The sequence below is a fragment of the Phascolarctos cinereus genome, unplaced genomic scaffold (genome assembly GCF_003287225.1).
Source record: "Phascolarctos cinereus isolate Bilbo 61053 unplaced genomic scaffold, phaCin_HiC Scaffold_4;HRSCAF=312, whole genome shotgun sequence".
In the NCBI taxonomy this organism is placed as follows: domain Eukaryota; kingdom Metazoa; phylum Chordata; class Mammalia; order Diprotodontia; family Phascolarctidae; genus Phascolarctos; species Phascolarctos cinereus.
The window spans coordinates 410,990,649-411,013,556 of record NW_027555847.1 but is presented as its reverse complement, the minus strand read 5'-3'; the positions used below and the strand labels follow the sequence as shown (position 1 = coordinate 411,013,556).

The 22,908-nt window shown below is 35.9% G+C and overlaps 1 pseudogene; it reads right to left on the bottom strand.

The window, feature by feature from the left end:
• Window positions 1-4,005: 4,005 nt before the first annotated feature.
• Window positions 4,006-4,967, bottom strand: LOC110220410 (fructose-bisphosphate aldolase A pseudogene; annotated as a pseudogene).
• Between the last annotated feature and the right edge of the window lie 17,941 nt (window positions 4,968-22,908).

The following is a 22,908-nucleotide window of genomic DNA, read 5'->3' as shown; positions in this document are numbered from 1 at the left end:
GATGCTACTTAGAGTCTACTTAACTGACTATCCACCACTTGAGTCTGAATCATGGTTCCATTATCTATTACTTAAGCTCCCCGAGTTTCAGTTTCTTCATCTGTAAAATAGAATTAATGTTTATGCTGCCATTTATTTGGTGACTGTGGGCAAATCATGTCTCTGATCCTCAATTTTTTTCACCTGTGAAAAATTATACAAATAATTCCCTACTCTCCTCCAAAGGCTGCTAGGAGGAAAATATGATGTAAAATGTACATCATACAAATGCAATTTATCATCACTTACTATTATGGAAATCTATCCACAAAACCCTTGTACCTTTCTCCTTTCTTCCCATTTATCTTGGAGTTATATCAGGGATTTCTAGAATAAGTGATTACTTGGCTTTATGCCATGCTGTTTTTGCAATAAAGGGTTCTACAGGATATGAGCTGTTAAAGCTTAAGGTTGCTCTAAGACTTTTGGGACATTCTTTATTGCAGTAGCCACGTGAGTATCCATCCTTGAGATACATAATTGTCTTAGGCAATGTCTACATCTATGATGTGATTGCCAGACCAATAGACCATCAGGAATTCTTAGGTGGACTTTTAAAACTAGGCTTCTCTTTAGGTTCCAGAATGGTTGTGTGTACAACAGCAGACTACTCTCAGCTTATAGAAATTTTCAACAACAATCTAGACTAAGGTTACACCTCTGGGTTAGATTGAGGGATATTCTCACCTCTTTCCCATTTCAGATTCCATTCCTGACCAACAATGCACAGCACTGCAGGACATCCAAACACGCTAGTGCACAAAGCTACCTTGATGATGTCTTGGGGAGGGGGGAGAAAGTGGGGGAGAGATAGAAGGGAGGGCATATTATGAGAAGGGGTATTCAGAATGCATGCTATCTTGTGGTGGGGGGAGGGATGAGATGGGGAGAAAATTTGGAACTCAAAATCTTGTGGAAGTGAATGTTGAAAACTAAAACTAAATTAACTTAAAAATAAAATAAAATAAAATGAATAAAATCTAAATTGGATAGTAATTTCTCTCTTCATAAACATCAATCTCTTGACTAATCTTATTTTCCCCTTGTCATTGAAATGTTTCCCCTTTATATCTTCAGGATTCATTACTAAATATCTCCCCCTGTACTGCACTAGGGGGTCATATCCTCTTTACTTCATTCTTTCCTGAACTGCTTGGCTACTGAACTGCTCGTGGAATTTGAATGAGATGACAGGCAGCAACTCCCTTTCTTTTGATGGGATATCAGAGCCCTAGGCCTTATCCTCTGCACTGACTATTCCCTGCAACCCCCTGGCACTATCATCTTAATTAAGTACCTCAAGAATTCTGGGTCTTAACTATCCACACCACAGTTGAATCTTGGGGCCTTCTGGGACTTTAAATTTGCAATGAAGCTAAACTTTTTTTTCTCAATTAGAATGTGAACACCTCAAGGGCAGGGACTCACTATTTTGTTATATTTATATTGTTAGCATTCAGTACAGTGCTTGGCACATAGGAAGTGCTTATTAAATTCTTTTTCATTCATGTTATTCATTCATCACACTGCTTACAATCTTCCATTATCCTTCTCTGTAATGTTTTGCAAGTGAATTATACTAAATCAGCATTGCTTTGGGTTGTCATGTCTTTCTATTCAGCCAGGAAATCGGTATTTACTAACTGAAGCACATTTTAGTTTCTTTTGGTCTTGTTACAGCAAACAACTTACTTGGCCAAATTTCTCTATGAAGTTATTATTACTCTGTATGTCTAGGTTAGGTACTTCTATGTAACCATTTTTTATTAAAAAATAACTTGTTTAAATAGGACAGTATTTTTTGTTTTAGCTACATCCCTTATTAATTCTCTAGTTTTATATTAATTTTAACTTTTGTTTAAAAAAGTCACTGACTAATTGTATACAGAAAACTGATTTAGGAATGACTACCACATTGATTATAAGTATTTTCCTATCTCATAAAATATAGTTAACTTCATGAATGTTTCTGAATCTTAGCCACCACTGCAATAGGTCCTTAATGCTTTTCCTCGGGGCATTAATTATAGACTGGCTGGCCAAAAAGCCCAGCACAGATTCTCCAATGGTATATTGTCATAGCTCACACTTCTGATGTTCATGAGATCATAACCATTTTCAATTTAAACAAGCAAAAAAGAAAGTACAAATTTTTATCTTTGATCAGGAAGACCCAGGATTTCTACTCTTATGCCATCTCTCACTCAAATATTGTCTGTACCTTACTTGGTTAGAAGACTGGAACTAGCTAAAATATGTCTATTCATGCTTTAAAGTGCATGTGGTCATTTCATATTTTGAGCATTCTACACATGCTTATAAAGAGTGAACTCACTGGTCAGAATTATAGGCCCCATTACAGAATAATTCCTTTTTATATGCCTACCATTTCCTAAAGTGAATAACTTAAGTAACTGAAATCCTAATAAGAAAGAGAGACTAGAGGGGGGAAAAACATAATGTGTTTCTTACTGTTGCTCTAAAAAAAAATGATTTAGGTCTGTAAGGTAAGAGAGAAGAAAGATCTTTGAAAGAAGGTCTAATAGCCTATGACTACAAAAAAAGTCAATTAGGTAAGGAAATTTTTTCTTTACTCATTACCTCAGAATCTGCCTTTGTTACTGCATAATAGAAGCTTCAAACTCTATGCAAAGCTGAAAATTTTGGCATGTATAAAAATATACAAATTTCAGTACTTCATTATCATAGCATCTTGAATCTATGAATTATATTAGCAAATATGTTTAAAAAAAAAAGGTTAGGACATAGCCAAACAACAGAGAAGAGATGGTTCAGAATAGTAAAAGGATTACCTACCATGCCATTTCACATTCAGTTGAAAAAGGTTTATTCTAAGAAAGAGAACATTTGAAGGGTTATGTTAATAGGTTTCTTCAAATATTTAAGAGACTGCCATATTCTGAAGAAGTTAGCACTTTTTAAAGAAGAACTGGAGAAATAAGTAGAAGTCATAGAGACCATGTTTAAGTTTGATATGAAGGAGAAAAAAAATTCTTAATGTTTAGAGCTGACTCAGAGTAGAATGTGCTGTCTCATTAACTAGTAGATTACTCATGAGAAGATTTTTTCAGGTTGACTTTATGTGAGCAGCCGTCAATATTGCTTAGATGGAATTTCTATTTTTTTATATTTTTATTAATGCATTTGTTTTTAGTTTTCAACATTCACTTCCACAAGATTTTGAGTTCCAAATTTTCTCCCCATATCACCCCTCCCCCACCCCAAGATGGCATGCATTCTGAATACCCCTTCCTCTAATCTGCCCTCCTTTATATTAACCCCCCCTTCTCATATCCCCTTCCCCTTCTATTTTCCTGTAGGGCAAGATAAATCTCTATACGCCATTGCCTGTATATCTTATTTCCCAGCTGCATGTAAAACAATTTTTAACATTTGTTTTCAAAACTTTGGGTTCCAAATTCTCTCACTTCCTCCCTCCCCACCCACCCTCATTGAGAAGGCAAGAAACTCCAACAGGTTATATGTATGTAGTCATGTAAAACACTTCCATAGTAGTCATGTTGTGAAAAACTAACTATATTTCCCTTCATCCTATCCTGCCCCCCCATTTATTCTATTCTCTCTTTTGATCCTGTTCCTCCTCAGAAGTGTTTGCTTCTTACTGCCCCCTCCCCTCTATCATCCCCCTGCTCTCTTATCCCCTTATCCCTTATTTTCTTGTAGGGTAAGATGGATTTCCATACTCAATTGAGTGTGTATGTTATTTCCTCCTTAAGCCAAATCCAATGAGAATAAGATTCATTCATTCCCTCTCACCTTCCCCCACTTCCCCTCCACTGTAAAAGCTTTTTCTTCTGTTTTATGTGAGATAACTTACCCCATTCTACCTCTCCCTTTCTCCTTCCAGTATAAGCATCTCTCACCCCTTAATTTTATTTTTTAGATATTACCCCTTCATCTTCAACTTACGCTGTTAGCCATGGCCTACTTAATGTATTCCTCTTGGGCAGCCTGGACATTTTCCTTCTTTCCACCCCAGGTCTTCAGGACAGATGCTGCAAGGCTCAGCCATAAGAAAAGGTCAGGGCCCATGGCTTGTGCAAGGGGCAGGTTTTGATGGCATTGAGGTTGATGGAGGCATCCTCTTCACTCTGATACCCAGAGAGGAAGATGATACCAGTGATTGCAGGAAGCACAGTCTGGTGAAGGGCAATGACAGTTGCCACTGAGATCTCCTCATGTGAATACTTCTGGGTATAGGCATGGCTAGGGGTGACCATGTTAGGCTTCAGCAAAGTCCTTCCAGATAGGCATGGTGGTCACTCAGAGCTTTGTAGACAGCAGCCAGGACCTTCTCAGTCACATATTGACAACACTTCAGATCATGTTCTCCATTAGGGAAGACCTCTGGCTCCACAATACAGACAATGCCATTCTCCTGGCAAATGCTGGCATATTGGGCCAGCATATTAGCATTCTCCATAATGGCAACTGGGGAAGGTGTATTATCCCCAATCTTCAGTACACAATGCCACTTGGAAAAGTCATCTCCATCCTTCTTATACTGGGCACAGTGCTCACTCGGACCATCCAGACCTTGGGTGGTAGTATCACCATTGGCACCTGCCAGGGGCACTACACCTTTGTCTACCTTGATGCCCACAATGCCATCCCTTGCCTTTACCACTTTTGGGAAGGGATGATCATCATTGGCTTTCTGGTAAAGTGTCTCATGGAAAAGGATAATACCTCCAATGCAGGAGTTCACTTGATCATCTGCTGTCAGAAGTAACTGCCTATAGAGGTGACAATTTTCCTCTGTGTTCTCAGTTCCAGTAGGACTCATCTGCTACCAAGATTCCCTTGCCCAGAGCAAGAATTCAATGAGCTATAGCAGACAGTTCTTTCTTTTGCTTTGGTGTCAATTCTGGGTATTGGCAAACCATGTTTTCCTTGACCGCTTATGGTCGAGAACTGAACTTCTGCCGAAAGTCAAATTTTCTATTCAGCTCTGGTCTATTCATCAAGAATGCTTGGAAGTCCCCTATTTCACTAAATATCCATTTTTTCCCCTGAAAGATTATACTCAGTTTTGTTGAGTAGATGATTCTTGGTTGTAATCCTTTGACTCCAGAATATTATATTCCAAACCCTCTGGTCCCTTAATGTGGATGCTGCTAAATATTGTGTTATCCTAATTCTGTTTCCACAATACTTGAAATGTTTCTTTCTGACTGTTTTCAATATTTTCTCCTTGACCTGGAAACTCTGGAATTTGGCTATAATATTCCTAGGAGTTTTCATTTGGGGGATCTGATCTTTCAGGAGGTGATTGGTAGATTCTTTCAATTTCTATTTTTGCCCTCTGGTTCTAGAATATCAGGGCAGTTTTCCTTGATAATTTCTTGAAAGATGATGTCTAGGCTCTTTTTTTTATCATGGCTTTCAGGTAGCTAAATAATTTTAAAATTATCTCTCCTGGGTCTATATTCCAGGTCAGTCATTTTTCCACTGAGATATTTCACATTGTCTTCTTTTTTTTTTCATTCTTTTGGTTTTGTTTTATAATGTCTCAATTTCTCATAAAGTCACTAGCTTCTATTTGCTCCATTCTAATTTTTAAGGAAGTATGTTCTTCAGTGAGGTTTTGGACTTCTTCTTCCATTTGACCAATTCTGCTTTTTAAGGCATTCTTCTCTCCTCGTTGGCTTTTTGGACCTCTTTTGTCATTTGAGTTATTCTATTTTTAAGGTGTTATTTTCTTCAGTATTTTTTGGGTCTCCTTTAGCAAGCTGTTGACTTGTTTTTCATGATTTTCTTGCATCTCTCTCATTTTTCTTCACAAGTTTTCCTCTACTTCTCTTACTTGTTTCTCAAAATTCTTTTTGGGCTCTTCCATGGCCTGTAACTGATTTATATTTTTCTTGGAGGCTTTGGATGTAGGAGCTTTGATTTTATTGTCTTCTTCTGGTCTTCTTCTTATGTTTTAATCTTCTTTGTCACCAAAGTAAGATTATCTGGTCTGACTTTTTTGCACTCTTTGCTCATGTTCCCAGCCAATTTCTTGAGTTTTAAACTCTTTGTTAAGGTAAAGGTCTGTTTCCAGTGTGGAGAATATACCGTCTCAAGCTTTAGGGTTCTGTGCAGCTATTCTCAGAGACCTGTCAATTTTCAGTTCTTTCAAGGTGGTATGATCAAGGGCAAGGTGTTTTATTCCTTTCCTGGCCTGTGCTCTGGTCTATGAGTGACCACAAGCACTCTTTTCTGCCTTGAAACTGTGAGTAGGATTGACTCTACACACCATCACAAGCTCCACCACACCAGTGCTCCTCCTTGCTCCAGGACTGCCACCCAGAACTGTGACTCAGATCCAAGCATGGGCAAAGCAAGAGAATCCTTCCTCAGTGCCGGCTGCAATCCCCCTCTGATGAACAGCTTGATACCCCCGCCTTCTTTGGGCTAGAGCTCTGGAAGCATCTGCTGCCCCAGGGCTGCTCCAGGACTGGGACTAGACAGAGCTCCTCTCTCACCGAAGTCTGACAGACCTTTTCTACTGATCTTCTAAGTTGCCTTTGGCATTTGTTGGTGGAGAAGTCTGGGAACCACCACAGCTCCCCTTCATTCAATCCCCTGAGGACTACTCCAGGTTTGCTGAGGCCAGATATTTGCCTACAAGGCCCATGCTGCACTTCACTCTTTTTCCAGCCTGTTGTAACAGACTTTTCCAATCAACCATCCAGGTTGTTTTGGGCAGAAATTTATTTCCCTTTGTCTTTTTGTAAATTTTGCTGCTCTAGAATATGTTTAGAGCCATTTTTACAGGTATTTGGAGGGGTTTGAGGGAGAACTCAAGCAAGTAACCACATTTACTCTGCCCTCTTGTATTATCCCCCATGACATTTTTATTATTGCAATTCTTTGTGTGTCTACCATTTGAACACCAACCTGTTTAAGTCTTGAGAAGCTCCTGCCTAGAAAGTTGGATAAATCATGGTAAATTTTCCATTCCAAGCAATAACAAATTTGTCTGCTAATATGGGAAGGAATTTAAATGTGTTTTCAGTAAATAGAGTATTGACACATCAAATCACATATCATTAAAGAATTGAAATAGGTACAATCTTGCTTACCAAATGTTATTTATTCTAAAAATCACTACTAATGCTTTACTGTTAAGATTTCTTTTTCAGAAGAAGTGTCTTAAAGGTATTTTGATTTTTCTTTTCTAAAAATATTTTTAAACACCATGTACCTATTCAAAATACAATTTCAAAATGGGTAAAATAATATCTTCTTCACATCTAGACTATTCAATTTTCAATTTTTTTAATTTTGAATTTTTTTCAATTGCTAAATATATTTGTTTTTATTTCAAACTCCAAACTCATCCCAAAATGCTGACCAAAAAAAAAAAAAAGAAAGAAAAGAAAGAAAACCATGGTCACTGTTATTCTGTACTACCACTGTTTCCTAGTTAATAAAATAGTAACTTTGGGGTGGGGAGGAGAGAACATGTAATGGTAAGGAACCAAAAACTCTTTGTATTGTCTCAATTTTAAAAATATTTTGGATTCAGAAAAATTGTAAATATGGTGTTTCATCTAGACTCTCTTTTAGTAACAATGGCAATATTCCTGTTTGTTCTGTTTATAGTAAGGTAGGAAAATGGGGGGGGAGATAGAGTATATAATCATCATATGCCTATAAAAGAATTTAACTTTAAATAAATCTAATGTTTTACAATGCTTTAATACTGTAAATTGTTCAAGCAATTTAATTTAATATCATCCTCACACACAAAAAAAAACTGTGAGGAGGCTACTTAGAGGTTTCTCCATTTTATATATGAGAAAGCTGAGTCTCAGAGGTGAAATGACTTGACAAAACTGATATTCAATCCAATCTGATAAACATTTACTAAGTGTCTACTATGTGCCAGGCACTGTGCTAAATTCTAGGGGAATACAATTAATAAAAAAGAAAGACAGTCCCTGCACTCAAGAAACTCACAATCTAATGGAGGGAGCCAATCCAAAAAAAAAAAAGAGGAAGCAGGAAAGGAGTGAGTGGAAGGGGGGGGGACCCCAGGTGGAAGCACTTTTTTTTAGCAGAATTGAAAGCAATAAAAGCAGCAGAGGCAGAGTAGAGATATATAACAGAACTCAGACACAGGTATTTTTGTTTGTTAGTTTGTTTTTTTTCTTTTCTATAAGTTTATCACTTTCCACTATAATGTAATACCTCTTGAGGTGTCTTATAGAAAAAAGAGAGGAGGCACAGCCAAGATGGCAGAGAAAAGCCAGTAAAGTTGCCTGAACTCTCCACGGTTTCCCTTGGAAACAACATTATATCAATCCTCTAAACAAATTCTGGAGTGACAGAACCCACAAAAAGATGGAGTTAAACATTTTCCAGCCCAAGATAACTAGAAGAATTTTAGGAAAAGTCTGTCTCACTTGTGTAAAGGGGGGAACACAGCCCAGTGCAGATGGTGTCTGGACAAGCCAGTGGGAAGCTCTTAGCCACAGCACAGATTAGCAATGGAAGCCTTGCAGTGCTGGCTCAGCAGGCCAGTGGCACAGCAGGCCAGCTCTTAGGCCTACAACCCTATTGCAGAAGGCAAACTACCAGCCCAGGAATCCAGGGCAAAATAGGTATGACTAGGCTGGGCCACCCTACTGCAGTGGGCAAGCTGCCAGAAGGCCCTGATACAGAAAACCAGTGACCCTTCGCCCTCAGAGAAAGAAGCTTCTTAGCATAGATCTCCTTGTAAACTTCATAATATAGACTAGAACATGAGCCAAGAAAAACCCCCCAAAAAACAAAAAAAAAAACCCAGCCCTGACCATAGAAAGCTATTATGGGGACAGGGAAGATCAAAACACAAACTCAGAAGAGGACAACAATGTCAAAATGCAATCATGTGAAATCCCAAAAGTGAATATAAATTGGTCTCAAGCCCAAAAAGTCCTCTTGGAAGAGCTCAAAAATGATTTTAAAAATTAAAAAGGCAAAAGAAAAATTGGGAAAAGGAATAAGAGTGATGCAAGAGAACAATGAAAAAAGCCGACAGCTTATGAAAGGAAGCACAAAACATGATTTAAGAAAACAACCTCTTAAAAAATATAATTGGACAAATGGAAGAAAAATCCACTGAAGAAAACAGCATCATAGAAGTAGAATTGGCCAAATGGAATAGGACGTAAGAAATCTAACTGAAGAAAATAATTCCTTAAAAATTAGAATGGGAAAGTGAAAGCTTACTACTTTATAAGACACCAAGAATCAGTAAAATAGAATGGAAAAAATAGAAGAACATGTAAAATATCTAATTAGAAAAACAACTGACCTGGAAAATAGATCCAGGAGATATATAAATACATATAGATACACATACACACATATATACATACACATACATACATACGTATGTACACATGCATACATACACACATACATACATATGTAATTTAACAATATATTATATTTATATACTGATAACATAAATTATTTACAATGATTTAAGAATTATTGGACTACAAGAAATCTATGATTTAAAAGAAGAGCCTATACAGCATCTTTCATGTAATTATCAAGGAAAACTGCCATGATATCCTAGAACTAGAGGATGAAATAGTAATTGAAGAATCCACCAACCACTTCCTGAAAGAGATCCTGAAATGAAAACTTCAAGGAATATTGTAGTCAAATTCTATAACTATCAGGCCGAGAGGAAAACACTGCAAACAGTCAGAAAGAAACAATTCAAATATTAAGGAGCAACAGCCAGAATTACACAGGACTTAGCAGCTTCTACATTAAAGGATTGGAGAGCTTAGCATATGATATTCTGGAAAGCAAAGGAGCTTGGATTACAACCAAGAATGAAGTACCAGCAAAATTGAGCATAGTCTTTCAGGGGTGGTGGGGGGGGGGAATGAACATTCAATGAAATAAGGTACTTTTAAATTTTCCTGATTTTTAAAAAAACAGAGCTGAACAGAAAATGTAATCTTTAAATATAAATAAGACTCAAGAGAAGCATAAAAAGGTAAGCAGGAAAAAAACAAACGTTATTCAATAAGGTTAAACTGTTTATATCTCTACATGGGAAAATGATACTTGTAACTCCTAAGAACTGTATCTCTATTAGGGCAATTAGAAGTAGTATATATACATATGGCAGAGGGTGTGGGATTAAATTGACTAATGTAATGTTATAAAAAAGGAGTGAAAATAAGGATTGTACTGAGAGAAGACAAAGTTGGGATGAAGAATGGGATAAATTTTATCATGTGAAGAGGCACAAAAGACCTATTGCAATAGAGGTAAAGAATGGAGAGGGGTGAGCATTGTTGAATCTTAATCTCATCAGATTTGGCTCAAAATGGGAATAACGTACACACTCAGGTGGGTATAGAAATCTATTTTACCATATGGGAGGGGATGGGGAAAAGAAAATGGGGACTGATAGAATGGAGGGCAGATTGAGGGAGGTAGTGGTCAGAAGTAAAACACTGGTGAGGAGACACAGGGGGAAAGGAGAGATACCTAAAAAAATATATAAACAAGGGAAAACAGGATGGAGAGAAAAACACAGCTAATAATCATAACTGTGAATGTGAATGAGATGAACTGTCCCATAAAATGGAAGTGGATTGCAGAATGGGTTAAAAACCAGAATGTTACAATATTTTTTTTTATAAGCAACACAGTTGAAGCAGAGAGACACACACAGAGTAAAAAATTAATAGGCTGGAGCAGAATATATCTTGCTTCAGCTGAAGTTAAAAAAATGGGTTAGCAATCATGATCTCAGACAAAACTAAAGCAAAAATAGATCTGACTTAAAGAGACAAGGAAGAAAACTATATTTTGCTAAAAAAAAAAAAGTACTGTAGGCAATGAAGTAATACCAATACTAAACATGTATACACCAAATGGTAACACATCCAGATTTCTAAAGGAGAATTTAATGTTACAGGACATAGCAAAACCATACTAACAAGGGATCCCAAACTCAACTCCCCCCTCTCAGAACTACATAGATCTAACCACAAAACAAACAAGAAATAAGTTAAAGATGCTAATAGAATTATTAAAAAGTTAGATATGATAGACTTCTAGAGAAAATTGAATGAGGATAGAAAAGAATATGCCTTTTTCTCAGTGGGACAAGGCACCTACACAAAAATTGGCCATGGATTAGGGTATAAAAACCTTAAAATCAATTGTAGAAAAGAAGAAATAGTAAATGCATCTTTTCAGAATATGATGCAATAAAAATGACATGTAATAAAGTACCATGGAAAGATGGATTAAAAATAATTGGAAATAAATAATCTAATCCTAAAGAATGAGTCAAACAGCAAATCATAGAAAGAATCAATAATTTCACCAAAGAGAATAATTATAATGAAACAACAAACCAAAATTTATGGCATGCAGCCAAAGTAGTACTTAAGGGAAAGCATATCTCTAAATGCTTGCATCAATAAAATAGAGAAAGAGCAGATGAATGAATTGGGCATGCAACTAATAAAGCTAGTTTTATGAAAATGCCAATAAAACAAAGAAACAAACAAAAAAAACCCTTTGGTTAATTTGATTTTTAAAAAAAGAAAGAAGAAAACCAAATTACCCCTATCAAAAAAGGAAAAGAGTGAATTCACCACCAGTGAAGAGGAAATTAAAGCAATAATTAGGAGCTATTTTGCCCAACTGTAGGCCAATAAATCTGAGAATCTAATGAAATGTATGCATATTTACAAAAATGTAAATTGCCCAGATTAACAGAAGAGGACATAAAATACCTAAATAGCCCAATTTGAGGGCGAAAAATTGATCAAGCCATCAATGAACTCCCTAAGAAAAAAATAATCTCCAGGGCCAGATTAAATTACAAGTGAATTCTACCAAACATTTAAAGAACAATTAATTCCAACACTACATAAACTGTTTAGACAAATCACTGAAAGAGTCCCACCATATTCCTTCTATGACACAAATATGCAGCTCATACCTAAATCAGGAAGAGCCAGAAAAGAGAAAGAAAATTATAGTCCAATTTTCCTAATGAATATTGATGGAAAATTTTAAATAAAATATTAGCAAAGAGATTACAGCAATTTATCACAAGGATAATACTCCTTGACCAGGTGGGATTTATACCAGGAAGGCAGGAATGGTTCAATATTAGAAAAACTATCAGCATAATTGACTGTATCAGCAAAACTAGCTCAATAGATGCAGAAAAATCTTTTGACAAAATACAGCACCCATTCCAATTAAAAACACAAGAGAGCATGGGAATAAGGGAAATGTCCCTTATAATGATAAGTAATATCTATCCAAAACCACCAGCAAACATTATTTGTAACGCGGATTAGCTAGAAGGCTTCCAAATAATAGCAGGGATGAAAAAATTATGCCCATTATTACCATAATTATTCAATATTTTTCTAGAAATGTTAAAATTAGCAATAAGAGATGAAAAAGAAATTGAAGAAATTAGAACAGGCAATAAGGAAACAAAACTATCACTCTTTGCAGATGATATAATGGTATACTTAGAGAATCCTAGAGAATCAACTAAAAAACCACTTGAAATACTTAACAACTTTAGCAGTCACAGGATATAAAATAAACCTACATAAATCACCGGCATTTCCATATATTGCCAACAAAGCCCAGCAGCAAGAGATAAAAAGAGAAATTCCATTTAAATAACTGTAGACCATATAAAATACTTAGCCATCTACCTGCCAAGACAAACCCATGAGCTATATGAACACAATTATGAAACACTTTTCACACAAATTAAGTCAGATCTAAACAATTAGAAAAATATCAATTGCTTATGAGTAGGCAGAGCTAATACAATAAAAAAATTACAATTCTACCTAAATTAATTTGCTTATTTAGTGCCATACCAATCAAACTACCAAAAATTATTTTATAGAACTAGAAAAAATACTAACAAAAATCATCTGGAAAAACTAAAGATCAAGAATATAAAGGGAATTAGTGAGAAAAAAAAATTCAAAGGAAGGTGGCCTAGCTGCACCAGGTCTAAAACTATGTTAAAAAGTAGCCATCATAAAGCTATTTGATACTAGCTAGGAAATATAATGGTGGATCAGTGGGACAGATTAGGTACACAAGACACACAACCAAATGACTATATCAATTTACTGTTTAATAAACTGAAACACTCCAGTTTTTGCTTTGGCTTTGTGTGAGATCATTATTACTACCCCTGTCTTTTTAACTTCAGCTGAAGCATATTAGATTCTACTCCAGACCATTATTTTAACTCTGTGAGTGTCCTTCAAGTGGGTCTCTTATAAGTAATATGGTGTTGTATTCCAGTTTCAAATTCATTCTTATATCTGCTTCTCTTTTATGAGTGAGCTCATATCATTCACAGCCATAGTTATACATATTTCCTTCATCACATTTTTCTTCTGTTTCTTCTCTCTTTTTTCTATCCTGTCTCTTCTCAAAAGTCTATTTTGCTTCTAACCACTGCCTCACTTAATCTGCCCTTTTTTTCATGATCTATTCTCTTACATTTCTATACAAAGTTGAATACGTGTATATATACATACATGTACACATACACAGCTTCCCCATACAGGCCACCAAAATTTAGAGGTTTAGGGGTGTTGGGACCCCAAAATCACCACACACAAGCTTTATTTCAGCCAAAGACAAGTTTTATTAGAACATTCATCATATTAGCAAGACCCTTAAGGAATCTGAGCATTTGTATCACTAATTCAAGCAGGCTAGTTCTTAAGAATCTGAGCCCTTGGCTAGATTTTAAGAATCTGAGCTGAATTATATATTTTCTAGGCCAATTGTTTTTCTGATGAAATATTTCTTTTTTTGTTCCATTCTTTTAACTTTGTTTTATTGTTTCTTGATGGAGTCATCAGCTTCCACTTGCTTGATTCTAACTTTTAAGGACATTTTTGTTCATTACATTTTTATGTCTGTTTTAACATTAGGCCAATTCTGTTTTCTTAGGTGTTATTTTCTTCTTTGTTTTCATGCCTTTTTTGCCAAGCTGTTAATTATCTTTTCATATTTTTCTTTCAACACTCTCATTTCTTTTCCCAAATTTTTCTTCTCAAATTCTTATCTCTTTAAATCTTCCAAGAATTCATTTCGAGTGTGGGTTTAATTAGCATTTTTTTTCTTTTCTTTGAGGATTTATTTTTAGTTGTTTTCACTTTGTTACATTCTTCTGAGTTTATGTCTTGGTCTTCCCTGCTATTGTAGTAGTTTTCTATGTTCATATCATTTTGACTTGTTTGCTCATTTTTCCAGGCTATGCCAACTTTGAACTTTATGTTAAAGTTCGGCTCTGTTTCTCTGGGGATGGGGACACAACTGTAACAAACTATGGGCTTTTTGTGCTGTTGTCTTCAGAGCTAGTTCTGGGGCTCTGTAAGTTCTGAGGTTTCCACAGTGCTGTGATAAGAGATGCATTGTCTCTGCTTTCCTGATCTGTGCTCTGGTCTACCCAGGAGGGTTTCTTGTCCCATGTAGCCACAAGTGCTAGTGTTCCTCTTTTTCAAACTAGATCACTACCACAGATGGAACTATTTCCCATAGTTGGCTGGACATTACATTAATCTCTATAAACTGAAGAACAGCAATTTTAATTAATGCTACATTAATAAATACTCATAGTAGCCAAGTTACATGATCAAACAACTTTCAAAATATAACAAAGTATTGGGAAAAAAAATGAAAATCATATGGTGATATGATGAGGTACATATCACCTTCAACATCCTGTCTCCTATTAGAATTTCACTGACTGTATTTTCATTCTGCCTACAAAAGACAACTATGAATCCTAATACTTTTGTTCTATTATTAAAAAAAAAAGTAGCTAGTTCATTCATCTATGCAATAGTCCACTGATCATCTCATGACCTTTTGGAGCATATTGAGAAAGCTATAAATGAACTTATAATGAAGGAGCTTATCTTCTGATACTTTTATTAAGAATGCAAAGTATCTATTTTATCCAATTAGTCAACAATACAGAGGACATTAAATATATGCTAATAAAAGTAATATAGCAACTTGTGCTAAGACCATTTGAAAAAGATAAAAAGAATGAGATGATAATATAAATAATGATAATAAATATAAGAAAAAAATAGTCTAAGACTGATGAAGGCAGCACAGGTTTGTATGTTGTCCCCATTTGTAATTACCCTAATGATGGTTTGACATTAAAGACTGTGGAATAACTGATCTTTTATGTTCTAGTGCCACTGAAATGCAAGATGCTTAGGAAAAAGTCAGAAATATTAATATCTCACATTATCAAACTATTTTAGTAGAGATGGTGGGAAATCCATGAGTGCTCATGAAGTGGACTGAAGATATGATTGCTTTCATAATGCCTGTGTTTGTATCATAGCAAAATTGTAAATGGTTCTCACCAGCTATAAGTAAAATCTTCAAACTGATTTTTCTTAATGGTACCCTTTGTTCCAAGTCACAGAACAACACCTTATCAATAAAGTACATTCATGACAAATCTTACCACCATCAATGTTAATACTACTACAACTACTACCACAACAACTACTACTACTACAAATAATATTACCATTACATTTGGGTAATGCGAATGACAAAAATGCAGAGCTATAAAACTTGAAAACATAAAGTTAAGAACCATGAAGCCATTGAAAATCTTCACTTATTTTAAACTTCAGCAATTATACCTAATAATGAAAGAGATGAGAAAAACAGTGCTATATCAAAAATAATAATATCTACTTGCTTTTCAGTCAAGAAAACATTAAACGTTAAGGACAATAGCAAAATTGTAATTTGTTCTCAGATTATTTCTACTTGAACTCCATAAAAAGAGATGAGAAGAATTAGCTAATGACCATAACAATAATAGTAGCAGCTCACATTTATATAGAACTTTAAAGTATTACAGAACTTCTAAAATATGTTAGCTTATTTCATCTTCACATTTCTTTTATGTAGGTTATATTATTATCCACATTTTATAGATGAGGAAATCAAGGCTTAATGAAGTTAATTAACTAGCCCAGGATTGCAAATCTAGTAAATCCGTGAAGTGTGATTTAAACCCAATTTCTCTTCTCTACATTTTACCTTTTTATACCAGTAGTAGTCATTTCCCATCCCAACCTTGCATTTATATATCAATATGGCCACAGGTAAGTGTGCATCAATAATATTTTTGGCTCAGAAAATCATTCACACCACTGCCCTGACCCTACACTACTACTTGGGAGCATTGGAAGTCACCCAAATGTATTTACAAAGCATACTAGAAGCTACTAAGTAAGGCCTTGTAGAAATTCACTGCTACTATCAGTGACTTGAACAATCTTTAGAGAATGGTGACTAGGTTTGGTTCCTTTCCTAGGACTTCATTCTTTGTCAACTTTCCAAGAAGTTGGAGGACTATAAAATAGTATATATTATAAGTCCAGATGCCTTTTGGCATAAACTCTCTGCTGTAATGTAAATCTACATGATCCTCTACAAATTACTGGTCTGGAAGACAAATGAAGAGTCCTAGCCTCTGTATTTCCCTCCACTGGTATCTGACTACCTTTAGGAACTATTTACTGAGAGCAACCCCAGATTTCCAGCATCAAAACAGCCAGTATGGTACAGTGAAAAAAATAATAATAATAACAATCTGGCATCAGAAGATTGGGTTGAGCCTAGCCAAATCATTTCTCCTCATTCAGTCTTAGTTCCCCCATCTATGAGATAAGAGAGTTGTATTAAATAATCTTGAATATATCTTTTAGGTCTGAAAATCCTATAAGTCTAAAAATTCTAATTGGTTGTGAAATTTGCACTTTACATAGAAATTTCCAGTAATAATTCATTGTCTTGAATTGTTACAAATTTTCCATTACTAACCTTCCCACATAATCTAAGAAAATTCTCTGCCAAAAAAAGACATTGTCTATGGGCCACCATTATGCTCCACAAACACAGAAGATAGAATAGGTACCAGTGGGCCAGATAGTACCTGTGTAGAAGAAAAACAAACCTGGAATTAGCTGCTAGACACAAAAACTGGCCATCAATAACAGCACCAGATCCTTACTTCTGAACTAAACTGAAAGTTCCTTCCTAATTCCTCCCTGTATTTGAGTTTAAAGTTAGCTTCCAGTTTCCTTTTCCCTTAACCAGAGTACCCAATTTAGTTTTCTGAAAGGATCTTATTGGCACCAGCTCCAAATTTGTCACTTTGCAGATGAAATACAAACATCCCATTCCACGCCAGCTACCATAAGACACGAAACTTTCATTCTGACATGGCCCCTTAGAAAATCCTGTGATCTGAATTGTCCTTTTCTATGGTAGACATAACTTCATTCCCCACAAAATCATGACATTGATGAATTTTTAAAATATGGTATTATTTAAAAGTTTGGTAATTAAAATCTGTGTTTCCAAATATGGAAAATGAATTCATCTGTAATGGTTCATTCCTCAATAATCCAAGATAAATGAGGCATGGGATATATCACACAAATAAACCATAATCTAGTTGAGAAAAAATTTAATAGAGTAATTGGTTAATAAAAGTATATTATATATTATAATTACATATATGGGTAATGAAAACATTAATTTAAATATAGAGATAATTAGGGAACCAAAGAATATACAATAAGATTCTAAATTTTCAGTAGAGAGGAAGATCATGATGGGCTAGAGACATAAGCCCACATGGCATAGTCTCTAGCATTAGGAGGTATACCCAACACATATTTCTTAAATGAATGAAATGATTCAATGAAGTCATCATTGGTTGCATAATACTGGATTGGCCCTGAAGCATAAGTAGAATATGAATAGGCAAGGAGAAAATAAAGGATATTCCAAGTGAGAAGACACAGTGAATAAAAGTATGAAAGTGTGAGGATAAGTAAAAAGAACAGTCTAATTGACTAGTGCTATTAATTTGGGGAAGAATAGAAATGAGCATCAATAGGTTGAGTTGGATCCAATTGTAGGGACACATGAATATGCTTTATTTTTTTTTGTCTGTGGTAAAAATCAACATCAGCAAGTCATTCATTAATACACTTCATGATATATATATAATTACAGACTATTCTTTAATTCATTATGTTGATAATACAATTGTTCAGCCTGCAGATTTCACCAATTTTAAGGTAGGTATTTAAATGAATCCAGGTGTAAGGAGTGTAAATGCTGGATTTTGGAAGTCTATTTTGGGGAAAGGGCAAAATAAGTAGATGATAGGAAGAATAAGGAATAGAGTGTTATGGAAGTTTTTTTTTTCTTTTATGTTTTTGTTTTTATTTTACCTAAAATCCATGGGTTGAATAAAACAGTTTAAGTGACATAGGCAAGTAATAAAAATTAGAGACAATAGATTTTTTGAAACATGGTATGGTGTAATGAAAAAGGAAAAAAAAAAAGATTTGGAAAATTATCAGAAAACCTGGGTTCCAGGCTCTTATCCTTCCAGAATGAACTTAGGCAAATCTCTTGACCTCTGTGAGCTTATTTTCTTATCTTTAAAATAGATTTAATATTTGTTGTTGTTCAGTTGTTTTGTCATGTCCGTGGAGTTGTCTAAGATTCTTGCATTGCTGAGAAGAGCTAAGTCTATCAAAGTCAGTCATTGAACTTACTGTGTACAATGTTTTCCTGATTCTGCTCATTTCACTTAGCATCAGTTGGTATAAGTTTTTCCAGGTTTTTAAACAACATATTGTAGGATTATGGTTCTTAATCTACTCTACTATCCACTTCTGTTTTAAAGGAGAGTTCGTCCCATTCACATTCACAGTTATGATTACTACCTGTGTCTTTCTCTCCATCTTATTTGCCCCCCCGTTTATGCTTTTCTCCCTTTCCCTCCTCAGTAGAGTTTTGCTTTTGACTACCTCCTCCCTCAGTCTGCCCTCCCTTCTATCAGCCACTTCCCTTTTCTTCTCCTTTACCTTTACTACTTCTTCCCTCCCTACTACCCACTCCTTTTTTCTTTTCCCTTTCCCTTCCTACTTCATATAGAGTAAGTTATATTTCTTTTCTGTTTATGTTATTCCCTTTGATGAGAGTAAGGTTCAAACAATGTTCATATCCCTCCTCTCCTTCCCTCTACTATAATAGGTTTTTGTGCCTTTTCATATGATGTGATTTACCCTTGTCTGCCTCCTCCTTTCCTCTTCTCCCAGAATAATCCACTTTCACCACTTAATTAGATTTTTTATCATCACATCAAAGTCAACTTATACCCATGCCCTCTGTCTATATAAACCCCTTTTAAATGTCCTAATAACAATACAGTTACAAGTGTCACCTTCCCTTTTAGGCGTATAAACAGTTTGCCCTTATTAATGCCATGTTTTATGATTTCCTGATAGATACTATCCAGGCTCTTTTTTTATCATGATTTTCAGGCATTCCAATAATTTTTAAGTTGTCTCTCCTGGATTGATTTTCCAGGTCAGTTGTTTTACCCATGAGGTATTTTACATTTTCATCTATTTTTTTTCATTTTTTTGTTTCTGTTTGACTGATTCTTGCTCTCTCATAGAGTCATTAGTTTCCATTTCTCCAATTCTAGTTTTTAACAGATTGTTTTCTTCTGTTTGCTTTTGTACTTTCTTCTCCAATTTGCCAATTGTATTTTTAAGGGATTTGTTTTCTTCAGTGTATATTTTTTTCCAGTAGGCCAGTTGTGTTTTTTAGGGACTTGTTTTCTTCAGTGTACTTTTTTTCCAATTGACCAATTGTATTTTTGAAAGACTCTTCTACCTCTCTTATTTGACTTTTAAAATCCTTCTTGAGCTGTCCTAGGAAGGCTTTTTGGTCTTCAGACCAGTTCATATTCCCTTTTGATGTTGCAGATGTGTGTTTGTTGACAATGGCGTCCTCTTCAGAATTTCTGTCTTGATCTCCACTCTTCTTATAATATAAATCTATGGTACATTTCTTTTTACTCATGGTTTTTCTTTATTTCCTGGCCTTTAAAGAGATTGAGCTTTCCTGCTGGGGAGCAGAGGGCACTGACCCAAGCTTCTTGTGTTGGGAGCCTAGGTCTTGGTCACTGGTTTTTTGTGCTGGGGGCTCTTATGTTGGCAATTGCAGGCCACATAGGGTTCTGGCAGCTTACCTGGTGTTGGGCTGGAACCAGCAAGGCTGGAACTTTCAGGCAATTCTAGGTTGCCTGCTTTTCCTTTCCTTTAGATTTCTTCAGCTCCTTTTAGATGGGTGCTGCAGGGTGTTTATCTGCCTGGGGCCCCTTGCAGTGCTGCCTCCCTTAGTTCTGCTGAGGCACTGGGAGACTCTTTTGCTGTAGTATGCCAAGTCACCTGGTGGTTTTCTGAGCTGGTTTCTACCAGTTCCTCTGCCCTCACTGAGGCACTCAGAGGTCCAGGTGTTCGTGTTTTCCTGCTGTACCACCTGGGCTTCAGGAACTGCTCTTGGTTGGCAGTTGGAGGCTGTAAGGTTCTGACAGCTTACCTGGTGTTGGGCTGGAATCAGCAAGTTTGGAACTTTAGGGAAACTCTAAGCTGTTTTCTTCAGCTCTTTTCAGATGAATGCTGCAGGATGTTTATCTGCTTGGGGCCCTTTGTAGTGCTGCTTCTCTTATTTTTGCTGAGGCACTGGGAGAGCCATTTGCAGTAGAATACTGAGGCACCAGTATCTCCTCCTGGTGTGCTAAAGTGTGGCTTTCTGATAGCTGGCTGGGGTGCCTCCCATTCAGTATTGCTCTCCTTCCCCCATGGCAAGAGGGGCCTTTCCCGTTCATACCTCAAGTTATCTGGGTACTACACTGCTGCTCCCCATCTTTCTTCTGGTTCAACTGTTTCAGAGTTTTTTTCTGGGGTGATATTTTCTGGGTTTTCAGAGGTTGATAGGGGAGAGTGAGAGTGACTACCTTTTTACTCCACCATCTTGGCTTCCAGAAGCAGAAGTCTCTATTAATAACATGTCATTGTTGTTGTTTTTCTTTCCTGTTTACCTTTCTATGCATCTCTTGAGTCTTGCATTTGAATACCAAATTTTCTATTAAGCTCTGGTCTTTTCATCAGGAAGGTTTGGAAGTCCCCTATTCATTGAATAATCCCCTGAAAGATTATGGCTCAGTTTTGCTGGGTACTTGATCATTGGTTGTAATCTAAGCTCCTTTACCTTACGGAATATCATATTCCAAACCCTGCAATATTTTAATGTAGAAGCTGCAAGGTCTTGTGTAATCCTGACATATGGTTCCATGGTTTTTCTTGCTACTTTTGTTTTTGACCTGGTAATTTTTGAATTTGGCAACAATATTCCTTAGCATGTTCAATTTGAGATTTCTTTCAGGAGGTGATCTGTGGATTCTTTCAATGACTATTTTACCCTCTGGTTCTAGGACCTCAGGGCAATTTTCTTTGATGATTTCCTGAAAGATGTTGTCCAGGCTCTTTTTTTCATCATGATTTTTGGGTAAACCAATAATTTTTAAATTGTCTCTCCTGGATCGATTTTCCAGGTCAGTTGTTTTACCAATGAAGTATTTTACATTTTCTTCTGTTTTTTCATTCTTTTCTTTCTGTTTGACTGATTCTTGATCTTTCATAGAGTCATTACCTTCGATTTGCCCAATTCTAATTTGTAAAAAATTGTTTCCTTCTATTAGATTTTGAACCTCCTTTTCCATTTGGCCCATTTTACTTTTTAAGAAGTTGATTTCTTCTGTGTACTTTTTTTTTCCATTTGGCCAATTGTATTTTTAAGGTATACTTTTCCTCACTGTACTTGTTCTCCATTTGGCCAACTGTATTTTTAAGGATTTGTTTTCTTTCTTACATTCTTTCTTTCTTTTTTTCTTTCTTGATGTTGATTAATTTTTTTTAATGGTCAAAAACTCTTAATATGTGTTTTTAAAACTTTGGGTTGCAAATTTTCTCCCTTCCTCTCTCTCCACCCACCCTCATTGAAAAGGCAAGCATCTCAATACAGGTTATAGATGTGTAGTCATGCAAAACACTTCCATAGTAGTCATGTTGTGAAAAACTAAGTATATTTTCCTTCATTCTGTTCTACCCCCCATTTATTCTATTCTCTTTTGACCCTGTCCCTCCTCAGAAGTGTTTCTTTTTGATTATCCCCTCCCCCAATCTGCCCTCCCCTCTAACATCCCCCTGCTCTCTTGTCCCCTTCCCCCTTATTTTCCTGTATGGTAAGATAGATTTCCATACCCCATTGTGTATGTTATTCCCTGTTAAGCCAAATCCTATGAGAATAAGTTTCACTCGTTCCTTCTCACCTTCCCCCATTTCCCCTCCACTGTAAAAGCCTTTTCTTGTCTGTTTCATGTAAGATAATTTACCCCATTCTACTTCTCCCTTTCTCCTTCTCCCAGTATAATCCTCTCTCACCCCTTAATTGAATAATCCAGATATCACCTCTTCATCTTCAACTCACCCTGTGCCCTCTATCTACCTACCTACCTACCTAACTATCTATCTATCTATCTATCTATCTATCTATCTATCTATCTATCTATCCATACATATATTTTTTCCTCCCACTACCCTAATACTGACAAAGGATTCATGAGTTAAAAATATCATCTTTCCATGGAGGAATGTAAACAGTTCCACCTTAATAAGTCTCTTATGATTTCTCTTTCCTGTTTACCTCTTCCATGTTTCAATTGAGTCTTGTATTTGAAAGTCAAATTTTATATTCAGCTCTGGTCTTTTCCTCAGGAATGCTTGAAAGTCCCCCATTTCATTGAATGACCATTTTTTCCCCTGAAGGATTATATTCAGTTTCACTGGGTAGGTGATTCTTGGTTGCAATCTCATCTCCTTTGCCCTC